This window comes from Vulpes vulpes, chromosome 16, assembly GCF_048418805.1.
Source record: "Vulpes vulpes isolate BD-2025 chromosome 16, VulVul3, whole genome shotgun sequence".
NCBI lineage: Eukaryota > Metazoa > Chordata > Mammalia > Carnivora > Canidae > Vulpes > Vulpes vulpes.
This window is the reverse complement of record NC_132795.1, coordinates 85,334,868-85,362,157: the sequence shown is the minus strand read 5'-3', so window position 1 is coordinate 85,362,157 and position 27,290 is coordinate 85,334,868. Positions and strand designations below refer to the sequence as shown.

Genomic DNA, 27,290 nt, shown 5'->3' with positions numbered 1-27,290 from the left:
GCCAAAGAAAGGAGACCCCAAGAGGATTTCCTAAAGTCTACCCCTGCACATTTTCAAAAAAGACTTTCAAGGGTAGCATTGCCAAATTCCTTCAGCACCCTTCTGTTACTCTGGAACGTGCTTAAGAATTCACTGCAGTGTGCCAATTCCCAGGCTCTTTGGCTATTTGAAGAGCCCATAATCCAGTCAGTAATCACCTCTGACTCTATGGGATTTGTTTTTGCCTGTTTTCAACCAAAGAAATGAGAGAAAGTCTTACAAAGTGTAAAAGCCCAAAGTCAGGCCCCTAACCTAAAGATGAGGACACAAATGATAAGGACAACAATATAAAAGTGGCTTTTAAAAGTTATTCCTAAAAATACTGTTAACACCACAACCCATACCAATGTATCTGCTTAGCTGCCCTTTCTTGAGGTAAGAGAGTGAGATTTTCAGAGAAGATCACTCTCAAAACCTTCACAACTAAAGACCTCAACAGTAACCCAGGATAGCGACATATCTGAGCATCCAAAAGTCAGAAAAGCTTCATAAATGTATACTGATGGTGATTGGGATGACAACACTACAGTTCAATCAATGTTAATATATTGTGTTGCATTTAATCTTAATTTGAGTGAAAGATGTTGAGGGGAGTCACCCAAACTACAGTGGGATGACCCACCCTAGCCCTGCATGTGAACAGTGTCTGGTCCACCCACACTACTTCGTAGGTGGAAAACCTCCCCATCAGCTGGCACCTCCCTACTGCCACACGATTGTAGAGCCAAATGCTGGGCTTAGGAATGGATTTCCTTGACTCCTGCTCTTTGAAATTCTGAGACATTGGCTTATTCAAAAGCACCAGTAGTTTTTGAGAGCTTAATGTATTAAGGTGCTGAAATTCTTAAACAAACTATATCCTGGTTTTTTTCAACAAATACATTGGAAGAAATAAAGGAGTGAGGGAAAGGGAAATCCATACATTAAAAGAAACTTTGAGACATAGCAACAAATTACAATGTATGAACCTCATTTCATACTAATTTCAATAAATTATAATTTTTTAAAAATTATGAGACAAAGAAATTTAAACACTCTTGTATATTATATAATATTAAGGAATTGGTGTTAATTTTTAGAGGCAATAATGATATTATGCTTGGTTTTTTAATATATTTTTATCATTTAGAGAGAACACGCTAAAACATTTAAGGGTTATAGCACATGTAATGTCTGAGATTTGTTTCAAAATAATTCTGGAAAAGAAGAGAAGTGGGTAGAGTGTTTCAGGCATTATAAGTTGGGCATGAGTTGAAAACTGGTAAAAAGTCAGGTGATGTTTAAGCGGGGGTTCTTTACACGATTCTCTCTCTTTCATATATATTCGAAATTTACCGTGATAAAAGACAAAAAGAGATTGTGGCTATCAGCTTCTATCAGTTAAAATAGATATTTGAAAAAAAAATAGATATTTGAGAGGGAACTCTTTTGGAAGAGGATGCCCACAATTCCATGCAACTACGGCTGATTTCATGTAATTAAACAATGTACTAATTTTTAAAAATAAAATAACTTTAAGGCACAGATGACCCTTTTAAGCAGTGGTCCTCTAATGCCTTACTGCTACCAAGCTATAGATCTTCTTTCTAAACGGCCTGCTGATGCATCTCCATCTAAAAGATGATCAGAAAAAAAAAAAAGATGATCGGAAGACAGAGCAAACTCATATCCAAAATTGAACTTATTTTTCCAACCAACCTACTTCCTCATTCTTAGTATTATTGCAAGCCCCATCGACTCAGTAGCCCAATCTATAGGCCTAAGAGTTATTTTCAACTTCCCCCTTTTCCTTGTCCTTACATCAATCTACTTGTCATATCCAATCAATTCTAGATCAGAAAGGGTCCATCAACAATGAACTGGCATAGATTCTGAGAGTGACAGAACTGAAAGAGGGAACAAAGGGCCTGCCAGTCACCCAGTCACATGTAAATATCCCCACCCAGTGGAGTCACCTACAAAGACCCACAACCGTAAGGAAGAGCAGTAGCAATGAGAAACCTGCCACTTTACGTGAAGGCACCTCTAACTCCTCTCAGGGCCTGATATGGTAAGAAGAGGTTGGGCATAACCATATTCCCCATCTACCAGGGAGCTCAAGCACACTCAGAGGAAAACAATAAACCAAAACCCTCTTCTATAAGAGGACCAAACCACAATCTGCAGACTACCAAAATGGGAGAATGAGAAACGCTGAGTTGTTCAAACGGCAAAAGGAGACTGTAACAAAATACAAAAATAGCAGGGAGAGTAATAGAACTTAATTGCTGTCTATGAACAGTATCTGAATCTATTGTATCAATGATACCATGATTCATCCCCACAAGTCAAACTTGGAGCCAAATGAACAAAAGAAAAAAAAAATCGCATTTGACAAGAAAGATGCTTGCAACACATTTAATTTTGCATAAGGAATGTAAATTTCCCAAGGATTTGACCTAAAGCATTAAACCAGCCCATATATTGTTCTAATCAATTAGGCCTTCCTGCATCAGCACTTTTGCCTTGCAAACAACCAAAGCCATCATGTTCTCTAATCAACAGGAAAAAAAATTCATACAGATTGGTTTTTTTTTTCATTTGTTTCTTATTAAATTTCTAGAAAAAAAAAAAACAAGAACTTCTCAAACATCTGAGGATCTCTGCAAGTGGAAAGGATGAGTCATCATTAAATGACACCCATCTAGGGGCACCTTGGTGGCTCAGTGGTTGAGCACCTGCCTTTGGCTCATTGTGATCCCTGGGGTCCCTGGATTGAGTCCCTACATCAGGCTCCCCATGGGGAACCTGCTTCTCCCTCTGCTTATATGTCTCTGCCTCTCTGTGTGTCTCTCACGAATAAATAAAATCTTTTTAAATAAATAAGTAAATAAATAAATGACACCCATCTGAAAGGGAGAGACAGCTAGATGCTACTTGGTAGTTGTCTTGGGGCTTTTCAACATTCTGAGATTTTAACTATGGACTTCCACATTGAGAGATGTCATTTAGAATTATCCAAATTCAAAAAATGGAGCCCTCAACACTACTCTGGTGACTATTCAATTTATCAAAATTGGAAAAGTGTATATTTTTAGCTAAAATGAGCTCAGAGATAATTATTCCATACTTTTCAACCTCTGTATGGAAATGCAGCAATCTCTGTGGTAGGCCGTTTATTAATTCTGGTAATAATATCAATGAAATATTTACTGAACACTTACTATGTGGCAGTATGGTATGCAAAGCTCACTCTATACTTTATCTCATTTAATCCTCACCAAATCCTATGAGGTTGTCATAATTACTAACCCCATTTCATAGATGGCAAAATTGTGGCTACCAATCAATGAACATTCTACTGACTTCTCCATAGACAAGAGTGTAAGAGCAGTGAATAAATGCCCCAACACAGAAAACTTCTTTAGTTCTATACCAGTTCTTTAGTTCTTTAATAATAACTTTAAATTTTCCACTTCTTAAGCCCTCAGAAAATGTCTTCATAAGGAACAAAAGTTCATATCAAGGATTTTCCTACAAAACTTCAATGATACCACCCTAAGACTTACTCAGTATCTTCAGCATTTAGGTCATTTCGTTGCTCATTGGACTCTCCAGAACGTAAAGATACAAATTAGACCGATGCTTTAAGAGCCTCCTGTGTGCCAGATAGCACACTAATAACTTGTGAATTATTTAATTTTCACAATGTAACTATGAGACAGTACCTTTCATAGCAGACAGGTATAAACCCAGAGTAAAGGGACTCGCAGCTGATAAAGGCTGAGGCTGGCATATAGTTTGAGGTCTTCCAATTCCAAAAGGAGAATAAGAGACTGGTTAAGTTGCTTGTGTCGGGGGGTGGGAGGTGGGGAAGAGAATATATTTTGCAACAAAAATATATTGAAACAAAAAGCCAAAGGCTGGATAGTTTATTGGAGGTTTTTAATTATTCATTCAATTCTTGGATCTGGATGGCAGCACAGAGAATGTTGTTCTGGTTCCAAGTTTCTTTTGAAAATTTTAACATGGGCTATGTAAGTAGTGAAATGTAAAGGCTCGCAGCCCGATGCTCTTGCTTTCTGCAATACAGAGTCCTCTGCTTCTCATATTTCTATCCAGAGCAGCATTAGGAGATATAAAAAGGTGTCTCAAATTTCAGCAAAGAAAAAGGGAAATGGGAAATCACATCAACAAAAACATTCATGATTGTTTTCTGATCTGTGACTGTGCCTGATAACTATTCTCATAAACTTAAATTCCAACCAATGAAGTCAATAATGGTAGATGACCTACATTGTTGGCATTTTGAGGCAAATGAACTCAGCCTTCTGCCATTCTAACAGCAGTAGCAGCAAATACTGGCAAGTGTATAGCATGAGTGTATTTGCTAGTGTATTCTTGTTCTGGATCCCCTGAATGGATCTCTCTGTTTCAAAGAATATCCCTGGGCCCCAAATACCAGGTGAACCATACAATATAGATCAATAGATTTTTCGAGTGCAATAATTGTTTCTCTCTGGGAGATCCCCATTAGCCCCAGAAGGAAGAATACTTTGATTGACCTCGAGGAACACAGCAGATGTGGATAAACTGTGTGTGCTGCTGACCTTATCAGAAGAGAGCCAGGCCTTGAAAATCACAGGGGAACACCCTGGGCATGTGCATGTGGGCTGTGGGAAACCAAACAGCTGGTCAAGTGTGTGCTTTCTTTAAAAAATATAAAATAAAATAAAACAACAACCAAACCCCAAACTGCTTCCATATGAGGAGAAAGAAGTATCTGAATTAACTGTATTTCTTGATATTTAAAAACATTGCCAGGAAATAATAACATGAATAGAAACAAGAGGAGGTATGTTGTAAGGATCTAGGAATCTTTAATCCACTAGTGAAAAGATTTTCTACATAAAATCCTGCTTAAGCTCCTGGGGACAGGGAAGAAGTTTACTATGTTAGCTTTGATATATTTCTTGCTCTGTGTAGGGGCTCTGTAGCCAAATAAGATGGCAGGAAGAGGGTGGACATTCAGCAAAATTGATTTCTCATATAGATCCAACCCAGAGAAAGAGGTTAGAATTCTGTAAGAGGGAGGGGCGAAGGGAGAGAGAGGGAGAAAAAGAAGGAAGGTAGGAAGGAAGGGGAATCTAGAAGATGCTCTGGAAAGTCTTGATTTGGAATGGAAGGAATTTTTATCTCCACTGAAATCACCACCAACACCAACCGGACCAGATTTGTTTGGAACAGAGGCGAGCCCTACTCCCCTGCCATGCACTGCAGCAAGAAACTGAACACGTTGCTAGTAGGAAGAATCACAAGCCGCTGAACCCTCACACATCTGAGGAAGCAAAATGTGATCCTGGGCAAAGCACTGCAATGAGAGCTCAGGAGATGAGCTTTTACCATCTCGGGCTTCAATTATTCCAGTTGTGCAGCAAAACCAGTGCACTCCTGAACAAACAGAGCAGACACGGGGACATGAAAATAAACCCTTGTCCATGTGTCAGGAGACGACTTATAGGAAATCCAGAGACACCTCCTTGGAATCACAGCAGATGAGGACTAAGGGGAAACTAAAATATGAATATCCATCATCAATTCAGATGTTAAAGACCTAGAATAATTTTCATTCATTCATCCACCTACCCACCCACCCACCCAACTAGTATTTAAGGCAGCCTACTATGTGCCAAATACAACATTAGGTGCTAGAGATATAGGGCCAAACTAAGACAAGAGCCCTCAAAGAGTTCATGGCTCACAAGAGAAAAATGACATGAATTCACTTTCAATAGCACAGTGTAGTGGGTAGACCTTAGGTCAGGGTGACGGAAGAGGGGGCAGATGGAAAAGCAGAGGCTGGAGGCGGGAGGGTGGAGGTAGACACACTGAGAAAGTTGCAAAAAGTTAACGTCTATTAAACTTTCATTTTGAACACCTCTGAGCAAACCATGCACATTTCTCCAGCGATCACAGGACACACCACTCCCTGTTGTCTTACGTGGGGTCAGATTAACACGTTCATGTTATCTTAGCCTCCGGCACCACTGGCATTTGTGTGAAAGAATCCTGAGCCAAGTCATGGCCAAAGCACATATTGCCAATGCCCATAGGTCTTTTGCAAGGTGCGAGGGTGTTTCTGGATGTCATAGTAACTTGCAGGTGCTACTAGAAGTTGTGACCCAGGACCAAGAATGCCCCCCCCACACACACATACCATCCTGCAAGGCCTGGAAAAGGGGTTCATGAGGAAGACTTGCTGATCCCTGAGTGCCTGGAGCACCTCATTTGAGAAACTCTGGGCCAGATTGTGTCATGAGCCACATTTGCACCTTAACCTTAATATTTGTCTGATTTATAACACTGGCTCCATTTGAATTATTAACCTTTTAAAATTACTAACCAGAGAGCACACACAAAGAATTCCACAGAGAATCTTTATTTGTAATAGATGCTGAGAAAGAGACATGTTTTGCTATAGTTAAAAGAAGAACAGTACTTTCTTCCCTGAAATAGTAGCAGTATCTGGTGTCATAATAGTCTTCACAAAAACAAAATGTCCCTTCCCACTGGGGTTTCATGATTTCATATCAGTGCCCCATTAGAGAAACCAGAAGGACTACTACCCCAAACCACCTTTAAAGGGGTTAGCTTTCACATGTGATATTCCTGGCACTGCCCTCCTTTTGATGGCAGTAAGTGCTGTGGAGGGGATGAGGGGCTACTTACTGCACACATTAGGAACAAGAACAATGTAATGGAAACATTTCTGGTTGGCCATACAGGGCACAGACCAATGTGGGAATGGTTCAGAGCCACTCATGTCAGCACTTGCTATTCTGTGGTACCCCCTCCCGGTGTAAAAAATCAAGGAAAAGAAGTAATTGTAATGCTCCTGGCATCACAGATTCAGAGTGTGCAGAAAAGGAGGAATTACGTGTCTGCTGGGATTCAAAGGCACATTGCTGGTGTCTTCTAGACTTCCCGACTGCACAGAGAGAGACGAGGGAAGGTCTGCCCCAAGCATGTTCCTGACAAATGACTGCCCAAGATCATACTCAGGGGTGAAAGGCATGAAGATGGACAGTAACTCTGTGGTCAAGCCATTATTTCAGTTTTTCAGCAGGTCCTATTGTTGGGCAAATGAGACAGAGACTGGTCTTCATGTATCTATAATCATTAAAGAGCAGTGAGGGGACAGTCTTCAGTTGCAAGTGTGGAAGGCTCCTATTTCTTAACAAAAGCATAAAACCACTACTGCCATTTAGCATTCCACTCCCCTTACTGCCAACGAACGTCCTTGAACACCGAGCCCCACTTTTGATGCACCCGCTCACTTATCCCCACTCTCATCAGTCTGGCTTCTGCTGCTGGGAGACTCCTCACACATTCACTAGGTCAACCCCCCCACCCCCAGCCTATTCCATTCTCACTGTCTGGTGGCCTTTCCTCAAATTCATTCATTCACTCATGCAGTATTTATCAAGAAGCCACTAGATCCCAGCATTATCCTAGATCTGGTGAAAACAGCAGGAATGAGAGAATGAGGTCCCAGTTCTCATGCAACTCAGAGTCTAATGGGGCCGAGGGGAAGACAGGTAAGAAGTGAGGAAAAAAAAAAAAAAGAACAGGATCATTTCAACTACCAAATAAGCATGCTTCACACAGCTGTTCTGAGGATTAAATGAATGAGGAAACACTTTCAGTAAATGCATAGGACAATGGAGTGGGCATTAACTAAGGGCTCAGAATTGGCAGCTAGTTCACATTTGTATTACTATTCTCATCACACTTACCCTGGGTGGTAAAGAAAAGCCTACCTGAAGAAGTGGCATTTGAGCTGAAACCTAAATGATGATTAGAGACCAGATGAGGAAAGACGGGGAGGAAGAGCATTCCAGGCTGAAGAAAAAAAAAAAAAAAAGCCACGGTGGGAAAGAACATGAGAGGGTCCTGGGAACAGAAGAAAGGGCCGTATGGTGGGGCAGTGTGGGTGATGGAGAGGGGGCAAGAAATGAAGGTGAAGTGGTGAGCAGGACCCAATCAAGCGGGGCCTTATGAGAATATAGAAGGTCTCCCTGTTCTGAAAGTAACTTAAACAATTTGCCTGTCCACAGGACTTGTAGCAACCTGTCGTCTCTACAAAGGCAACCCAAGCCAGAGCAATTACCTGCATCTGCGTAGAGCTTTGCATCTCACTGACACTAATAAAATACTGGACAGGTGGTCAACAAACTTTGAAGTGGTCCCTATAGATTAAGGAACAGAAGACAAGTGCCTTAACTTCTCTACATTTGTTTGGCAATCTACAAAATAAAACGGATATAATTAGATGGTCTTTCTGGTCCTTTCCAGCCTGTGATTCTATATTTCTATTCCTGCATTTCCACTAGGTCTGAAAACAGATCTAGGCCAGTAGAGCTATTGCATACTTTCTGTAAAGCTAGATCTTTACGTATCCTATCAAGTGATCTGCTAATTAGAAAATAGTAATTTTCTTGAGCAATATTACTATGTAAAAAAGTAAAAGCAACAACCCAAATCTGCCTCTTCTAAGACTGATTTTGTAAGAAAATCTTATCTTCTGATAAATACAAGATCGGACCAGGAGGCTTTTCACTCCTTCCTGTGTGCAATTAACAGCAAACACCTTGTCATAAACATTTTTGAAAGGTCAGAGATGGCAACAGTTTTGCTAAAGAGATAAACAGTCAAATAAAACAGTGCCCTGGTAATTCCCAGGCTTCAAAAAACAGCATATGTCCGATCAATAATGAGACACACAAAAAGGATTGTGGGATAAAAGGGCGGGTCCAATTTGAGGTATTAAAAGCTTGCCTAAGTCATTTTTTTCCCAACACATCTTGTGTTGCAGCAGATACTAGAGCCATGAGTGGGCAATGTTAGAAAAATAAGATTCTGGCTATGAAACAAAAGACTGTTTTAGGTTGGAGAAGTAAATAATAGTAAGAATAAGGACTTTTGCAAAAGCCAAGGTAAGAACATATTCCCTCTGTAATCAACTATTGAGCTCAAATTTCAGATGTGATTTTGGATTTATTATTATTGCCTTTTACCTTTGTCCTTGCACAAACTACAGGAGCTCAAAGGATGCTAGTTTATTCCTAGATGTGTATATTTATACTTTAAATGTGCCTTAGAAGTAGTGTGTTTTCTGTATATGTTCCTATCTAGTACTGTTGTCTTAAAAGTAAATTTAACTTTTTGTGCATCGAAGAGATACGTTTACTTTCCAAACTGTTCATTGTAAATTTTAGTATCTTAAATAAGGCATTTCTAGTCCTTATGGCAGATTTTATATTCCTGGCAAAGGTATTTTATCACTTAAACTGCATTACACATTGATTATCTATTATCTGTTCATATTAAGAAGGCTCTATCATCAATTAATGTTTACTAAACAATCAATAAAATCTGAGTGAAACCAGAATAAACTCAAACAAATACGTGCGATGAAACTCAGAATTGAGACCATGTCCACTTAGAAGGGCAACTTTTGTGAGATCTCATTTCTTCCTAAAAGATCTAATTTATCTTTTTTAATGCCATCAAAGTTAAAAATGGATGACATGTCTTATAGCTTCAGTGATGCAGCAACTTGTCGATAACACAGAGAATTTAGAAACCAATTCATCAATTCATGATTTTTTTTAATTGGACCATGGATGGTTAATTCTAAGTCATTAGACTCTCCAGTAGTAAACCTCTAGAAAGAGGGTGTTAATACAGAAGGTAGTTCTTCCCTATCTCCTCAATGAATAAGAGTTCCTATTCTGTCTCAATAACAGGTGGCACTTTACACTTTGAGCATTTTGGGGGTAGGGTGAAGATATGTAGAATGGGAGAAAGTGAAGTAAAAAAAAAGAGGGGCCTATATATTATATATATTTATGTATATATAATTATAGGCTTATGTATAATCATATACAAATAATTGCATATATGTGAGGTGTTTATATATTTATATTTGTTCTTATGTAGGTTTATATTTAAATATATATTCTATAGATCTATATTTAAATATATATTCTTATGTATTTATTTACATTCAAGTATATTTGCATTTATATGTATTTTGTTATAGGTATATTTACTTCACAAATACCTCTCTCCCAGACACTCACAATGAGTCTATTATATTCTGGGCAAATAAGAAGGAATGCAGCTTTTTCTTATTTCCTTATTCAGAGGGGAGGTGGGGTGGTTGAAGGATTTCCCCACATCTCAGTTTTGCACTTACTGGTAAGTCTGCTACTCATGCATTTGCATATTGATATTCCATTTCCCATTAAATGTCCATGTTGGAAGGGACCTTAGTGATTATCTGGACCCCCTTAGATCCTTCCCAGTTAGGGAACCGGAGGCCCAGGAACATTAAGAGGCATCCAGGGTCACACAGCCAGTTAGAGGTAGTTCCAGCCTCCCAGCTCCCACCCCCAGCAATCATCGCACCATGCTTCTCTGTTCTCCCCTGCTCAAGAGCACATCTCTGACACTCACAATGGAGAAATTAATGAGTCTGCAAGTTAAAGATTCGCTTTAAACAAATTGGTTCATTACTATTTAATTGAGGAGGCTTCAGAGCAATAAAAGCCTTGCTTACCAAAACTAGATAAGCAGCTCATGAAACATTGAGCTTGAGAAACTCAAAAACTGTCACAAGTCAATAAGTGCTGCCTTTCTGTTTGATAAATGCCACCCAGTAGCTTCAGAAGTATCAGAAACTAATGGTGTCCCGGCACTCCATAGGCATACATTAATGGGATCAGGAACATAAAATATAAACAATAATGTACATATTGATTGTTCCGGACATTTGAAGCCCTGCTAACATTTGAAAGGTCAGTCGTTGTACTTGCATCACATTACAGATAAGTCATTTGCTTAAAGCTGGAAACTTGGCTCTCCATGTAAATTTATCTCGTGACCTATAAGCTTAATCATGCCATGCCTCTGTTGGCTTCCTTAGGCTGTCTGGCATAAAAAATATACCAGAAGTGCTTAACCCCATAAAGCATATTCAAATAAATGACAATATACACATTGCCAGGAAGGATACTGTGGGGGAGAAATCTATTTTCTAGGCTGAATAAATGCCATGACCCAGGATTTTTACTCTGACAGAACATATTCAAAGGTTTCTATAAGGCACTTACTACATAAGCTTACAAATGAATCTGTGTGTGTTCAAGGTGTTTCAAAAATACACCAGTTTTGAAAGTACGATGCCAAAGTTACTTTTACTTTCACCGAAAAACTAAATTTGGTTTAAATAGTTCACACTAGAGCATAGGCATTTTTTCCTGCAATGAACGATTTCTTTTCAGAGCTCCTCCAAAGCAATCTAACAATGTGAAGATTGTCTGGCTGCCTGTGTAGACAGGATGTCTCCTTGCTGGAGCTTTCACCCCTGAAGGCACCTGTCCCCCCACCGAAATCAGTCAGGCTTCCATGTAGTTCCATGTAGCAGTCTTTCTGCTGCTCCCACTTCTGAATGAAAGGATAGTGGATGCAGATGCTCCTTCCCCCAAATGCTAAGTCTCTTTCTGGAGTCAGAATCCCACTGCTGACTTTTTTTTTTTTTTTTTGCGGGGGGGAGTTCAATTTGCCAACATATAGCATAACACTCAGTGCTCATCCCGCCCAGTGCCCCCACTCAGTGCCCGTCACCCAGTCACCCCCACCCCCTGCCCACCTCCCCTTCCACTACCCCTTGTTCGTTTCCCAGAGTTAGGAGTCTCTCATGTCCTGTCTCCCTCTCTGATTTTTCCCACTGATTTTATCTCCTTTCCCCCTTTATTCCCTTTCACTATTTTTTATATTCCCTGAATGAATGAGACCATATAATGTTTGTCCTTCTCCAATTGACTTACTTCACTCAGCATAATACCCTCCAGTTCCATCCACGTTGAAGCAAATGGTGGGTATTCATCGTTCCTAATGGCTGAGCAATATTCCGTTGTATCCAGAGACCACATCTTCTTTATCCATTCATCTTTCGATGGACACCGAGGCTCCTTCCACAGTTTGGCTATTGTGGATGTTGCTGCTATAAACATCGGGGTGCAGGTGTCCTGCCATTTCACTGCATCTGTATCTTTGGGGTAAATCCCCAGCAGTGCAATTGCTGGGTCATAGGGCAGGTCTATTTTTAACTCTTTGAGGAACCTCCACACAGTTTTCCAGAGCGGCTGCACCAGTTCACATTCCCACCAACAGGGCAAGAGGGTTCCCCTTTCTCCACATCCTCTCCAACATTTGTGGTTTCCTGCCTTGTTAATTTTCCCCATTCTCACTGGGGTGAGGTGGTATCTCATTGTGGTTTTGATTTGTATTTCCCTGATGGCAAGTGATGCAGAGCATTTTCTCATGTGTGTGTTGGCCATGTCTGTGTCTTCCTCTGTGAGATTTCTCTTCATGTCTTTTGCCCATTTCATGATTGGATTGTTTGTTTCTTTGGTGTTGAGTTTAATAAGTTCTTTATAGATCTTGGAAACTAGCCCTTTATCTGATAGGTCGTTTGCAAATATCTGCTCCCATTCTGTACGTTGTGTTTTAGTTTTGTTGACTGTTTCTTTGGCTGTGCAGAAGCTTCTTATCTTGAGGAAGTCCCAAATATTCATTTTTGCCTTTGTTTCCCTTGCCTTCGTAGATGTATCTTGCAAGAAGTTGCTGTGGCCAAGTTCAAAAAGGGTGTTGTCTGTGTTCTCCTCTAGGATTTTGATGGATTCTTGTCTCACATTTAGATCTTTCATCCATTTTGAGTGTATCTTTGTGTCTGGTGTAAGAGAATGGTCTAGTTTCATTCTTCTGCATGTGGATGTCCAATTTTCCCAGCACCATTTATTGAAGAGACTGTCTTTCTTCCAGTGGATAGTCTTTCCTCCTTTATCGAATATTAGTTGACCATAAAGTTCAGGGTCCACTTCTGGGTTCTCTATTCTGTTCCATTGATCTATGTGTCTGTTTTTGCGCCAGTACCACACTGTCTTGATGACCACAGCTTTGTAGTACAACCTGAAATCTGGCATTGTGATGCCCCCGGCTATGGTTTTCTTTTTTAATATTCCCCTGGCTATTCAGATTTTTTTCTGATTCCACACAAATCTTAAGATGATTTGTTCCAACTCTCTGAAGAAAGCCCATGGTATTTTGATAGGGATTGCAATAAATGTGTACATTGCCCTGGGTAGCATTGACATTTTCACAATATTAATTCTTCCAATCCATGAGCGTGGAATATTTTCCCATCTCTTTGTGTCTTCCTCAGTTTCTTTCAGAAGTGTTCTGTAGTTTTTAGGGTATAGATCCTTTACCTCTTTGGTTAGATTTATTCCTAGGTATCTTATGCTTTTGGGTGCAATTGTAAATGGGATTGACTCCCTAATTTCTCTTTCTTCAGTCTCATTGTTAGTGTATAGAAATGCCACTGATTTCTGGGCATTGATTTTGTATCCTGCGACACTGCTGAATTGCTGTATGAGTTCTAGCCATCTTGGGGGGGGAAGTCTTTGGGTTTTCTATGTACCGTATCATGTCATCTGCGAAGAGGGAGAGTTTGACTTCTTCTTTGCCAATTTGAACTTTGAGAGGTTGAAAGAGAAGACTTGCAGTTTATGCCCTCTTTATGAGAATGGGCAAGAGTGGAAGTATTCCACATCTCCTTCGAGAAGGCATCGGATTACCCTAAGTTTGAAGAGTTTCTCCACTTTTTGTCAAGGTAGGAACCAAGCTTTTAGCCCTGATTCCCAGCCTCTCACCCCCAAAGGTTGGTGAGGGGGAGCGGACACAGGACAATGTCCCCTGGAAGAGGCCTTGCAAAAACACTTGCTAGAATCTCCTCTGGCAGAAGCGATTCCTGTATCTGTGGAAGAGTGAAAATACATATGCCTCTAGGCTGACAGTTTTAATCTTAAGTATTTCAACTGTTTCCTGTGAGGAAGGCAACCAGATTTTCTTTTGCATTCTATGAATCTTTTACATTGGCTTCTGCAAGATTCTGCAACAGCTAAAACCAGCCATTTTGAAAATCAGATTTCCTTATTCATGAATGAAACTAGTTTCAAGAACATTTTTTAAATTTGTATTACATTCTTTAGCTATTGATAACCATTGTAAAATCACATATTTATAATTTACATTAGAATATCACCATTCTAATAATAATTTAAATCCCCAAAGGAGAACAACAGTAATTTTTTTAGTAGCCAAATGATCTGATTTGAATGTAAAAGACCTCATTTCATAGTTTCCTAACAAAATCATTACCTATAGAAGAGATTTTTCTATTTTAAAATGTATATAAAACCTCAAGTGGACCAAAGGGATTAACATCAGTTTAATCAAAATCCAATGATTATATTTGGGCAAAAGAGAAGAACATTTCAATTCAAAGAGAGTTTTTGCTTCTTGCTTAAATCTACTCTGAATGTAGTTCCTACATGTAAATTGTATTCTATTAAGCAAAGTAAATAAGCTCACCTTACTATTTTCCTGCTATTTAGATTTGTAAAGACTCCAAAAGCCTTCATAGCTCAAACCACTTTTATCACAATGAAACTGAACTGAGACAATCATATTAATATTTTGAGCAAAGAAAATTCAGGAGCCTGATAGTGATTATGTTTTTTGATAAAGAAATTGTATTCTGAAATACAGGTTGTAACTTCATTTTGTCCTAGAGCCAGTAGGATGAGGGACCTTCATACAAAGGAAAGGCATCATTTTTAAGCTGTAAACACTCTTTTAATTCCAAAATGTATCTTTTACTGAGTTAACTTTTAATTGTATAAAACCTGCTGCCTAAGAATCCCTTTAGAAGATGTCCTCTGTATTTTCTGTGCTTTAAATTTTAAACTGAGACTCTAAAGATCAATGAACAAGAAGAAAAACCTTTCATTTGAGACAAAAGAATCCTACTTCCCTACCACTTACAATAAGATAAATACAAAAAATGGTCAAAGTCATGTCCCCATTATATCAAAAACTGTTCACACATCCTAAGATGCAGACTTACAGTGATGTTCAAGGACAGAGCCAACTGAACTATCAGATTGAAGTCACTGTGCAGGCCTCCCAAGGAGGTCTTCAGGGCAAAACTTCAAAATAAAAGGACGCTTATCATACATATCCTCCCTCTTAATGTTTCCTCCAAAGTGATGTGAATCTTTCAGGACTCAAGTCAGATTTACAGGTGGACTACTTTCCCTGTGCTCCGACTTTGGAATCTCTTCTTCCTTCTTGAAAACTACCAGCCGACTCTCTGGGTAGCAAGTCCACCAGGCCAAGGACTGGGTACCTCCAGGTCCTGCCCTTGGCGTCTCACATTTAGAAAACTAGAACTCGGCTATCAATATCACCTGAGTTTCAAAGAAACGTTCCCTGCCACAGTACCTAAACTCAAAGGATTTCCTTTTGACAAGAGGCGTGTGGTGATGTGAAAAGGGAAATGAGAGTCCCTACTGGGACTGTGAACATCCTCGCATTTGTAAGGCCAACTGCCACACTCTCGGCTTTTCTTATTCCCTGACAAGGCTCGTCTGGCCCTCTCCTGGGAGGCTTTTGACAGCAATTGCAAACAACAGAAGCCAGCAGGAATGTGTAAGAACAGGTGCTGGAGCCTCCCAGGGCAGCCTGCTTGCAGAGAAAGGGCGTCCTCAGAGCAGCGTTGGGACATCCCACTTCGGAGATGCCCTCTTGCCCTCAGCCATTGCAAGATCTTGCTTCTTTTCATGCAGCAGATGTTTGGAACGAGTTGGAACAATGCATATGGCTCCTAAGTTGCTGCTGGCAAATTTTCTCGGTCAGCTTTTAAGGGGACTTTGGTGGGATTGCCAACAATATAAAACGAGGATGGAAAAATTCATTCTTGGGTTTGTGTTCAGATAAGGGAAATAATAATAAAAGGCTAGGACCTTTCCATATTACTCCATTATTCCAGCTTACTGCTTTCCACTTCCTACCACATCTCAGGAAAAGGGACATTCCTAGGTTCAGGGGATCTCCAGCATTCAAGAGGAAACAGATCAGAGAACACTTCCTCCACAAACAGGTCAGGAATATTCACATACTGCACACTCCAGCATGTTAGACCCCACTCCAGGAGCATCTGGCCAACTACTATTAACTCTTACTCTTTTCCACTTATTAAAATTGCTCTGTGGACAGAGTGCTCTGCACAGTGGGCATAGTCACCTGTGTCAGTGAACAACCACTCAGAGTGGCTATTTCGGCCAGCTTCTTAAAGTATGGTACATGGACTAGCAGAAGCAGCATGAGACATTGCCTGGGAGCTTGTAAGAAATGTAAAGCCTCAGGAGCTCCTGGGTGGCTCAGTCAGTTAATTATCGGACTCTGGATACTAGTTCAGGTCTTGATTTCACGGTCTGAGTTCAAGTCTCTCTTTGAGCTCCACACTGAGGGTGGAGCTTTCTCAAAAAAAAAAAAAAAAAAGTAAAATTTTGCCCTACACCAGACCTTTTGAAACTGCATTTAACCAGAACCCCAAATGATTCTTCCACAGATCCAAGTCTGAGAAGCACTATACTACAGCTTCTTAGAGCAAGTCAGTGCTCGGGATTCAGAGAGCAAGATCTGCCCTATACCAATGAGTGATTTACACTTCTCCGAGAGTACTCCAGAGCATGATGCAAGCCTCAAACTTCCCAGGATATACAGGCAAGAATCAATGAGTCTATGTTAGAGTTGAGAAGACTGAAGTCAAACAGTAGATGACTGGTGGTAGCAGAACTCAGTATTCCCAGATCTTAGATTTTTGCCCTTTTTGCTGCTTCAGCTAGTCCTAAGGAATGGCTCTTTCACATCTGGACCATGAATTTTTTTTTTTTTTCCTATTTGAATCATTGGTATAATGGAAAGAAGACTTCAAGTACGCTTTCTATCATTATTCACCCTCATGACTTTGAACAAATCACTTCTTTAGAAAATAGGTTGAAAGCCAAATAAAATGAAAAACATTTATAAAATAAAGTTATTATATTAAAATTAGAATAGAGTAGGACCATGAGTTAGTAATAAGTAGCAAACACTATAAAAATATCAAGTTCTAATTTAATTTACAATTTCTGAAAACATATCCTAAGAAAATAATCCCAATGAAGAAAATGTTCCATGTACTAAAATGATCATTACAGCATTATTTATAATAGGAAAAAACTGAAAGCCACCAAAATACTCTCTTTTCAGGATATGGCTAATTAAAATATGGAACGTTTGCTCGTTTTACATGATATTCACCAAGACTTGGCAGCAACGTGAAAAATTCTGTTACAATACCAAGAGGAAAAGCAGGTTATAAAACTGGTACATTATAATTCCAACCATGTCAAGACAGGCGCACGTCTAGAAAACCATGGAAAACATTTGTGAAACCTATCCTGTTTTATCAGGATGAACAAGATATAGGTGACTTTTCTAAACTTTCAGTAGTTATCCAATTACTTTTATTATTTCTTTAAAACAAAACAAGTATTATAAAGAGAAAAATGAATGTAGTAGTGATGAGACCTAATGCAGTCATTACAAATTATCCTTAAATCTGGCCCTGAACTCCACAGATGATAACAAGAGTGAACAATGACCGAGCACTCCATCTGTGCTCATTGCTGTGTCGAAAGCCTTGTCAGCATAGTTCGTTGAGTCCTCTGAGAACAGTAATATTCTCATCCCCACTTTATAGATGAGGAAACCAGAACACAGCGCTCAGCCTCTTTGACACTCCACCGTGCACACAATATATATATCTTGCAGTTTTCTCATGAGAATTAAAATACTGTCTTGTTAACCTATGTGGTTCTATAAAAAGACCACAGAGAGAAAATACTGGGTGGGAACTTTGTTTTCCTGTCAAGCTGGAGACAGAAGCAGCTCCCCGACTGTGGGGACCCTTACATACCATCACCATACTAGGCTGTCTCATACAAGGGTATGGATTGAGGTGGCATCCTCAAACACTCCTGAACAATATCATCTTCAGAGCGTAAACGCTAAACAACAGAAATCTGTGTTACGCTTTAAGGTGGGATAGTGAAAGGAGCCAGCAATATCGGTCCTAAAAATTAGGAGACATGGGTTCTGAGCTTGGTTGTGTCACTTCTCAGGCCTTAGCTGCCCCATCCGCGCAGTGGGAACACGTAGTTGGTACTGCTCGCCCCACAAGCAAGTCAGCCTCTCCCAGCCAAGGCCCCACCCTCGCCCAAACTTTTCCCACATTGCTGCCAAAATGGCCATGTCAAAACCCAATCTAGTCAGGTTATCACACTTCTCCTTCAAACCATTTGCCCCTAGGACAAAGCCACATCATCCCTAGCATAGTCCACTGAACTCTGTAGGGTCTGGCCTCCTTGTCACTCTCCATTTCACAGTCCAAGCTGCCCTCACACCAGCTTTCTTGCAGGTCCTCACACTGGCTGGTGCACCCTTTGCCTGGGGATCTCTCTCTCTCTCCTTCTGCCCTTCCCAGGAGGCCTCGGCTCCCTCACCACTTCCTCAGGGAGCCCTACAGACCTGTCTGATAGGAAAAGCTCACCCTATGGACCCACTCACCCCTTCAGGTCTCTTTCCCTCATGCTACTTGGTGGAGTGGTAATTTTATAATATTTGCATGAGTCTGTAGTTAATGTTTCTGTATGCCCTGTCACTGCCACCCTATCTGCTATAATGTAGTGTCTCCGAATGCAGAGGCTTTTAGTATTCCCAATTCTTAGCACATGGCAAGTCTTTGATAAATCTTTGTTGAATGAATATTATTCTGACTCCCCAAGATTGCTGTAGAACAGTGTAACTAGCACATGCTCAAATAAACCCAGTAGACTTGAACTGACTACAGAAATAATAAACATGACATCTAGATTCCACTCTCCCACCAAAAAAAAAAAAAAAGAGAGAGAAGCTATTATACTAGATCAACTAAGAAAGTAAGAGTCCATGCAAAAAAAGTACTTCATAAACTCGAAATTACAGTGTAAACATAAGGACTTGCCTCAAAAAAAAAAAAATAAGGACTTGCCTCCACCCTTTTTTAGAAACAACTGCAGTACGAATATATACATAAAATATAAAACACGGGCTGTAATGGTCACTGACTGGAAAGCAAATTATTAAGTTAAATTCTCTGGAAGGATCTAAACACAGTTAAATCACATTGAAATAGCTTTTAAACTGAGGTTTGGATAAACTCTAGAGTAGGCTTGTCTGTATCTCAATTTCCTCATCTCTATAAATGCAGAATTTCACTCAACGATCCTGAGCATCCCTTGAACGCTCAGATTCTGATACTATGACAATTGACATTAACAGCGAGACTTGTTGGGATCCCTGGGTGGCCCAGTGGTTTAACACCTGCCTTCGGCCAAGGGCGTGATCCTGTAGTCTCAGGATTGAGTCCCACATCGGGCTCCCTGCATGGAGCCTGCCTCTCTCTCTCTCTGTGTCTCTCATGAATAAATGAATAAACTCTTAAAAAACAAAACAAAACAAAAAAACAGTGAGACTCGAGAAACCTACACATGCATAATGCCAAGCAAAGGTGACTCTATGGACCCTTGAACTAGTCTTCCTTAGGTGACACCCTGAGGAAGCCCCAATTTGCCTCTCCTGCCTTCACCCCTTCTCCATCTGGAGGGCCTCCCCTCCTGCTCTCCTCCGCTTCTTTTTGCTCTCTGAATAACTGTCATCAAGATTAATTTAAATCCACGTGCTGTCTCTCCCTGGGGGCATTTGCCTTTGAATTTTCTCTTGGTGTGGTAAAAGTTGTTTCCTGCCCCCCAGGAGAAAGGATTTCAGGCATTAATGCCCTGGTGGAAGAGGTATGTACGGAGCAGGGACCCTGTCTGCCTGCAAAGTCAGCTTCCTTCTCAGCCTTCGAAGGAGATCAGCCCCTCCAAGGAGGAAGGGCAGGTGAGGGAAGCTCAGGGAAGGGGCCAAGTCCCCACTCAATTCAGACTTTGTCCAAATGCATTTGCACATGGATTCACAAAAGCATATACGGCTGAAGCGTCTCGCAAAACTGACACACAAAAATTCAATCTGGTAATAATTAGAAATTATTTGTTATCTAGTTTCGACATTGCAAAGTATTCTTGGTCACTTTAAGAAAATCACCTTTTGGGTTTGTAGTTTATTAAAAATATCTTACATAAAAAAATATCTTACATAAAGCATTTTAATCATATATATGTAAGAGCTCTCAAATCTCCGTACAACATACATATGGCACATTGAGTAAAATATAAAATGTAAAAAGTACATATTTGTGTAATTGTAATCAACTAAATGCTTATTTTTACAATGTCTTCTTGACAATGTAATTATCCATTAGACAATGAATATACTTACTGTAAAATAGTAAATCTAGTACATATAGTGGACATACTATCTTAAATTTTTTTAGCATTTAGGAAAATTGGAAGAGTGACTAGGTAAAACAAGTCAGAATGAAGCACAAAATTTAACTGAAAATTTAAATTTGGAATAATTCTGCAAAAAAAGAAAGCACCTCACTTCAACTTTCAAACTCAAAACTTCTATTTTATGATTCTGTGTTTATGAAAACTTCTGAACTATGTATGCTAGAAATGGTGTCCTACATTTAAAGATTTCAAATAGACACCTAAAATCATTCATTAAATATACAAAGTTTTTAATGCAAAATAAATTTGTACCTCAAAAATTATGTAGCATTTTGGTAGCACCTAATCAAAAGCAATGCCGTTTCTAACTCCTTTATTATCAATTGATACATCATCTTCTATACAAGTGTAGCATGACTTAATTGATTTTATTATGATTAGGCTTGTTAACTTCTTAGAATTGATTATGATATGGAGGGGGTGGATTTTATTTATGCACTCTGAGATTTATGAAGCAAGAGGTTAGCCCATTAAAACCTCTATTTGGGGAGAGCAGCAGATTTGTTTTTGTACAGGTTTAAACTACATTAAGAAAAAAACCCCACGAATCCTTAGAATTGAGAACTTTCCAAGCCATCCATGGTTTTAGCCGCAGAGTTGGCAAAAACCATAACTAGGTACAATTTCCTAATTTTGTAGTGTTAGCTGTTGGGAGTGCAGTTACAGTTTCTCACCCCCCCCCCCCTACTTTCTTGGGAAGAGAACTATTAAGGAAGGACATAGCATACCTAATACAGTTCGCCCAGATTTGGTAGGCTGCAGGGTGAATTTCTTACCCCAACATTAGCGTTAGGACGCACACAAGTTTAACTGTAGGTAGCAGACTTTTCATTCAGGGCTCTTTTCAGCATCTTATGGTAAAGGCGTGGATAAGAAGGAGGGGAAAATAAAGCTTTGACAGATGGTACTCAGCGCTTGACTCCTGCTGAGCTCAGCAGGACCTGTGGTTTCCAAGGTTAGGGCTGTCAAAATGGCTCTGTCTATCAAGTGAATAACAAAGTGTAGACTGCCTGTCCGTTTCCTATACAAAACTTAGATTTCATGTGCCATTATTGGCCGTCTTTCTGCTGATTTAATAACTTCCAAGGAGAAGAACTGAGGGTTCCGATAAAGCCTCACTATTTGGGAAACTACCTGGAAAAGGGATTCTCAAGGGCTGAAAGAGGTAGGCTGAGATCTGATCTCTTTCACTTCAGTTTCTAAGGCTTCTTGACTTGAAAAGGATTGGAAAAGCCACCAAAGGTTCGCTTTTGGTTAAAAGCTAAATGTGAACCTTTCAAAATGCACTTAATGATGTCTCTCTCTCTCTCTCTCTCTCTCTCTCAAGGGTGAAAATGTTTCTGTTACAAATCCTTGCAGTGGTGGCTACTTATTCAACTAGAAATATTGAGAATGGAAAGGAAAATGTTTCTATTATGAAATACAGTGATGTGTTTAGATGTGTTTGTCAAGGTCCATTTCTCACCTTTCACAGCTCTTAATATTAAAGCCACCACCTTTTTTTCCCCCTCCTATGTCTAGAGCCTTCAGATGGTCGGAATAAGTAGTGGATGCTGAAAGAATGAATCATGTCATCAAACTGGCCTTTTGTCTTAACGCTGTTACAGATGTTTTTCTTGGTAAGTCTTATGTTTTTCTTCTTCCTGTGTATTTTGTGATTTCCAGATTGTTACTGACCTCTTTGGATTCCAATAAAGGGCCAGTTAGTAGATTCATAAACCTAGGCTTTTTATTAAGATGCTGCTGAAATTAGGATTGTGATAGTGTGCCTGAACAAGCTAATAATTTCATGTCAGTGCTCAACTTATAACATTTAAATTAAAACTTCCCATTGTTATTCCATAAAAACAAAGTAAAATTAAAATGTGGCATTTCAAAAGTGACATAGTTGGGCACATGTTGGTGATGTCCTGTTACTATTTTCATTACTCTTTTTGATGAGCTGTAAAAGTACCTATCTTGTCCCTTTTTTGAGCTGGCTTGAGCAGACTCATCCATTTGTGTGGTGACTGTTCCTTACTAGCATATCTGAAAGAAGACCGTCTTGCTATAATATAGTTGAAGAATTTTCCTCTACAAATATTTAGTTTATGTAAGTCCCATGATCACGATGGGAATGTTATTTGGAAGGATGGCTATTATTATTTCCAGTGTATTCAGTTACTTCAAACATTTTTTTTTAAGTTTTAGCTTTTTAAAAAAAACAAAAACAAAAAACTCCAACCCAGAAGTCTATCTGAGACACTGTATAATAGATATGCAGTATATGTTACTGAACTGGAACTAAAAGGGTATTAAAATTGAATAAAAGGAATTCATGAATTGAAATAAAAGGTATACAACTTTTATATCAGATTATGACAAGAAATTATCAAATGCTAATTTAGCATAAACTCATTTCTGGTTGCACTTGCTTCTTATCCTGGAACTATATGATGCTTTTAATCATCTTTGTAGACAATAATGATTATTAAACTGGAATTTTGAAAAGAAATCCTACTCCCAGATGAAATTTTCTTCTTTTTTCTCTCTCTACCTCTTTGCTTGCTTTGTTCAGTAAGGTAATTTCAGCCTATACCACCCCCTGAAGATGTTTTTTTGTTAATGGTAAACTTGATCAATCAAATTTGCTCTTCATGTGTCTGTATTTTTTGAAAAGTCTCTGGAGTTTCTTCATATGTCTGTGGGAGAAAGTGTGCTTCTGTAATTTCATCTGGTCCATGAAATATAAGGCCCTAGAAATTAAGTCCATCCTTGGCAAGAAGTCAGCAATCCCAGAGGAAAGAAACAGAACTAAAACAGATATGACCTGCTATCACACACTTAACCCCCAAAACATTCTCTGTTCTGACCCACTGCACTGACCAGGAGCGCTAAGACCGAAACATCAGAATGTCCAGATTGACTAATACAACTAATATGCTTTAATTGCACACTTTTTAATTGCACACTTTTTATTTTTAAAAGTTTTAAATGATGGTAAAATACACAAACATAAAATTTACCTTTTGAACCGTTTTTAAATACATAGTTCAGTAGTGTTAAGTACATTCCCATTGTTGTGATAAATCTCCAGAACTCTTTTCATCTTGCAGAACTGAAACTCTTGTACTCAAACAACTCCCCATTATGCCCTCTACCCCAGCCCCTGCCAACCCCACCATCTGCCAATCACCATTCTATCTCTGAATTTGACTTCTCTAGCTACTTAATGTAAGTGGAATCATACAGTATCTGCCTTTTTGTGACTAGCTTATTTCACTTAACATAGTATCCTCAGGTTTCATCCATGTTGTAGCACATGTCAAAACTTCTTTTTTAAGGGTGAATAGTATTCCAGTGTATGTATATATTACAATGTATCTATTCATCCTTGCAGAGACACTTGGGTTGCTTTCACTTTTACTATTGTAAATAATGTTGCTATGAATATGGGGGTACAATCTTCAGTTGTTTTCGAAAGTGATTACCGCATGCTATAGAGTAAATGAAGACCATAGTACACATTGGATAAAGAATGGCAGAAAAATATAGTAATAAAAATAGCCAATATTTAAGGGCTTACTATATACTGTCACAGTGCCATGCCTATCACTGGTATTAATTCTATGAGCAATGCACTATTATTAGCCTCATTCCATAGAAGGGAAAACTGAAGCACAGAGAGGTTGGTTAACTAATCCAAAGTCACTCAGCTAGCAAGCCATTGGGATGCAAATCTGGGAAATGGTAGGGGGAAGAGTAGGTGTACTGGGAGGAGGGAAGAAATCACAGAAGTCCCATTTATGGAGCCACAGCCAAATAGTAAAGAACTCCCTGACCACTGCAGAGGGTGTAGTTTGGCCAAAAGAGTCCTCAGACATGAACCAGAAAAACCATTTATGTCACCACCTCATTGCAGGACCCTCAGCAAGCAGCTACTCTCTCTGGGCTCCTTGCTGGGGAAGGGGAGGTTGAATTGGGTGTATGAATTTCCGACAATCCCTAATTACACATGAGATTTACCATGTAGTACTTCGTGACTTAGAGCATTACCTGTGAGATGAGGATGTAATTTAAAATGTTTAAATGTATGCTTCAGTCTTCCAATATCAATAATAGTTTGCTGATTCTTACTCCACTATGCTCAAATCACTATTTATACCTTTTGAACAAAACTAAGAAATGACACAATACCAATAGGAGTGTGTGAGGGGAAATGAGGTCTCTCATTCAGGTGTGCCTGCCCCAACAAAAGCAAAGCAGAGAATTATGAACAGTGCTCATTGCATATATATTTACGTGATTAGGGTCATATATGCCCCCAAACCCTGCTACTGGAGGGAATGAGAGGGGTAAATCTGAAATGAATCAATATTTTCTTCCACAGTCAAACTTTATCACTGTGAAACAAATACTGTACTTAATTGCCCTCATCATCGTAAATAATTTACTAGCTCTTTTAGTTCTATGGTTATGAGTTTAGGTTGTAGATCTTTTTGTGTTCATTTTCAGAGCATAACCCTAACTCTTGCTTGTTGTGACTAAACTGGACCCAAGGACACAAAGATATTTTTAAATACTTTTTTTTAAAAAAGCCTTTTAGACATTCTAAGGTCCTGGAGGAGAGCATTTGAATGTCACACATGTAATTTATAAATAGGTGCATGTTTGAAAACACATGAAGAACAGTTCCAAGAAAAGGCTTTGCAAATTAGGCTCAAGAAAAGACTTGAGTTGCAGTATTGTTGGGATTCTTGGCAAATCAAGCTACAAACGCTTATTTGACCAAAGTCCAGGTATTTCAAATAGAGTTAAGACAAATGATCGATGAGGGCTGCGTTTTTTTTTTTTTTTTCAGGGATATCCATTCAATACTAACTTAAAAGTATGTTTTCATTTATTTTCATCCAGCATTTACAGGGTTTATGACTCTATTTTAAACCAAATAATTACGATGGAAACACCTTTCAAATTCCCATTATGAATTTGCTTTTCGATAGAGTAACTTATATTTACCTTCAGCAAAGCTACAGAATTCTGTGGTACATGGTGCATCTTCCATCTGTGGTTTCAGGAGACGCAAATTCTAGAAACCAGACAGAAGAGGGAGCTATCCATCAGGAAATTAACTGATCCTTTCAAAAATATGTCAAATAAATATAGAAGGAAATTCTAACATGACCAAGTCTTACCTTATTTGGTCTTGTATTTTATAGCAACACTACAAGTTTTCTGGTGTATTAAAAACAAGAAAGAAAACTTCCAGTAAGAGCAAAAACATTGAGCTAAATTAATGAATAGGCAAAGCATACAAACCATTTGAAGTCCAGCTAAAAATACACTCAGATTTTATGGTTGGATTTCCCACTTTATAGCAAAGTGTATAACCACAACACACCCCAAAGGCCAAAATGATATACTGCTGCCATACACATCACTAGTATTGACTTCCTATAGGACCTGATAATAAAAGGGAACTCTGACTTTAAAATTGGTAACATCTGGAAATAATGGCAAAATAGAAAAACTGTTGGGCTGCATCTGTCTTGAAAATGCTATGTAATAAGATTTACTTAATATATTTGAAAGAGAAAAAAAAAATGTTTTGTTCCCCAATTTGTTGCAACATCTGAAAGTTCATGAGGTTATGACCCCTCTTTAAGAAAGCATCTCCCACCACCTGCAAATACCCCAGGAAAAGCAGTTGGAAACAATAAAACACGTGCTAGTTAACGGTTACCAGGGAAACGGTTCTGGTTCACCAATCTGAGCGCCTGCGCTTCCCAGTGGCTTTGTCCGAGGGAGACATGCGCCAGCTGTTAGTGAATAACCATTGTTATAGATCATCAGGAAATCACAGTCAGCAGGCAACCCAGCCCCACTGGAAGTTTATTTCTCATATTTGTTCATCACCAGGGCAATCCTCCACCTTTAAAACATCCCCTTAGGCTGGGTTAACTAAATAATACCCAGCACCAGCAGGAACGTTTAAAGGGGGCAAATTGCAAAAAGGTCTTTGCGCAGCAGGTAGATTTCTAACTTCCATTCCAACTGCATCACCTTCCTGCCCGCTTCACTTTCCAGTGGCAATTACAGGCCAGATACCTGAAGTCATTCTCCCTTTGGATGCTGTCCCTCCTTGCTCTGGCAGGACACTCCGGCACACATGCAGCCCTCTCCTAGAGCTTTCAGAGATCATTGGCTTATTCCATGCTAGAGAGAGCCCTATGAATGGTAATTGAAGGACTCTACAGGCAGTTTGGTGCTGCCACCAGATGAGGGTCTGAGAGGACAAAACAAGGGGACCCCGCCTCACCAACACACACACTCCAAACAGAACAGCCTCCACTTTTACCAATTTTATGTATTCTTAAAAGATTTGTAAATTCATAGATTTTTCTCTGAAACAAGATCATATTGCCTTTTTAAAGTTTAAAAGCCAGTGAGTTCCAAACCCAGTTATCAGACTCAACTTGAAAAATAGATTTCTAGACTTCCATACCCCCATTTGGCATGGACAGAGCTCCAAGTCACCGCTCCATTCTAACAATAAAAAGCTGAATAAACTGAAACATCAACAACTCTTCTTAGATTCATCAGAGAAGTGAATTCATAGCACAAACCAATGCCTCCACAATAGGAGAGACAGGTGAATGCAGAAAATAACAATTTACTAGAGCAGAAACCTCTACGGGAACCAGTACCAAGGTAGGAAAACCTGAAATGCTATCGAGGAATTGCCAAAGGCTCGGTGTGGACAAGCCTGAGAGTTAAAAACTCCGGTAGGACTCAGTCATAGAGGGCCCCCCAAACTTTCGTGAGGCTTACATCCAGTTGCTC

At 39.4% G+C, this 27,290-nt stretch overlaps 1 long non-coding RNA gene across 2 annotated transcripts in view; it reads right to left on the bottom strand.

The window, feature by feature from the left end:
- Window positions 1-27,290, bottom strand: part of LOC112915346 (uncharacterized) — a 301,012-nt gene that overhangs the window by 95,866 nt on the left and 177,856 nt on the right. The window contains exon 1 of one of the 2 annotated variants that reach the window (XR_003234050.2): window positions 25,467-25,538. The exons of the other annotated variant lie outside the window; for it this stretch is intronic. This is a non-coding gene — a long non-coding RNA (uncharacterized lncRNA). Of the gene's footprint in view, window positions 1-25,466; window positions 25,539-27,290 lie in introns of those variants that run through there. 2 annotated transcript variants of the gene reach the window in all.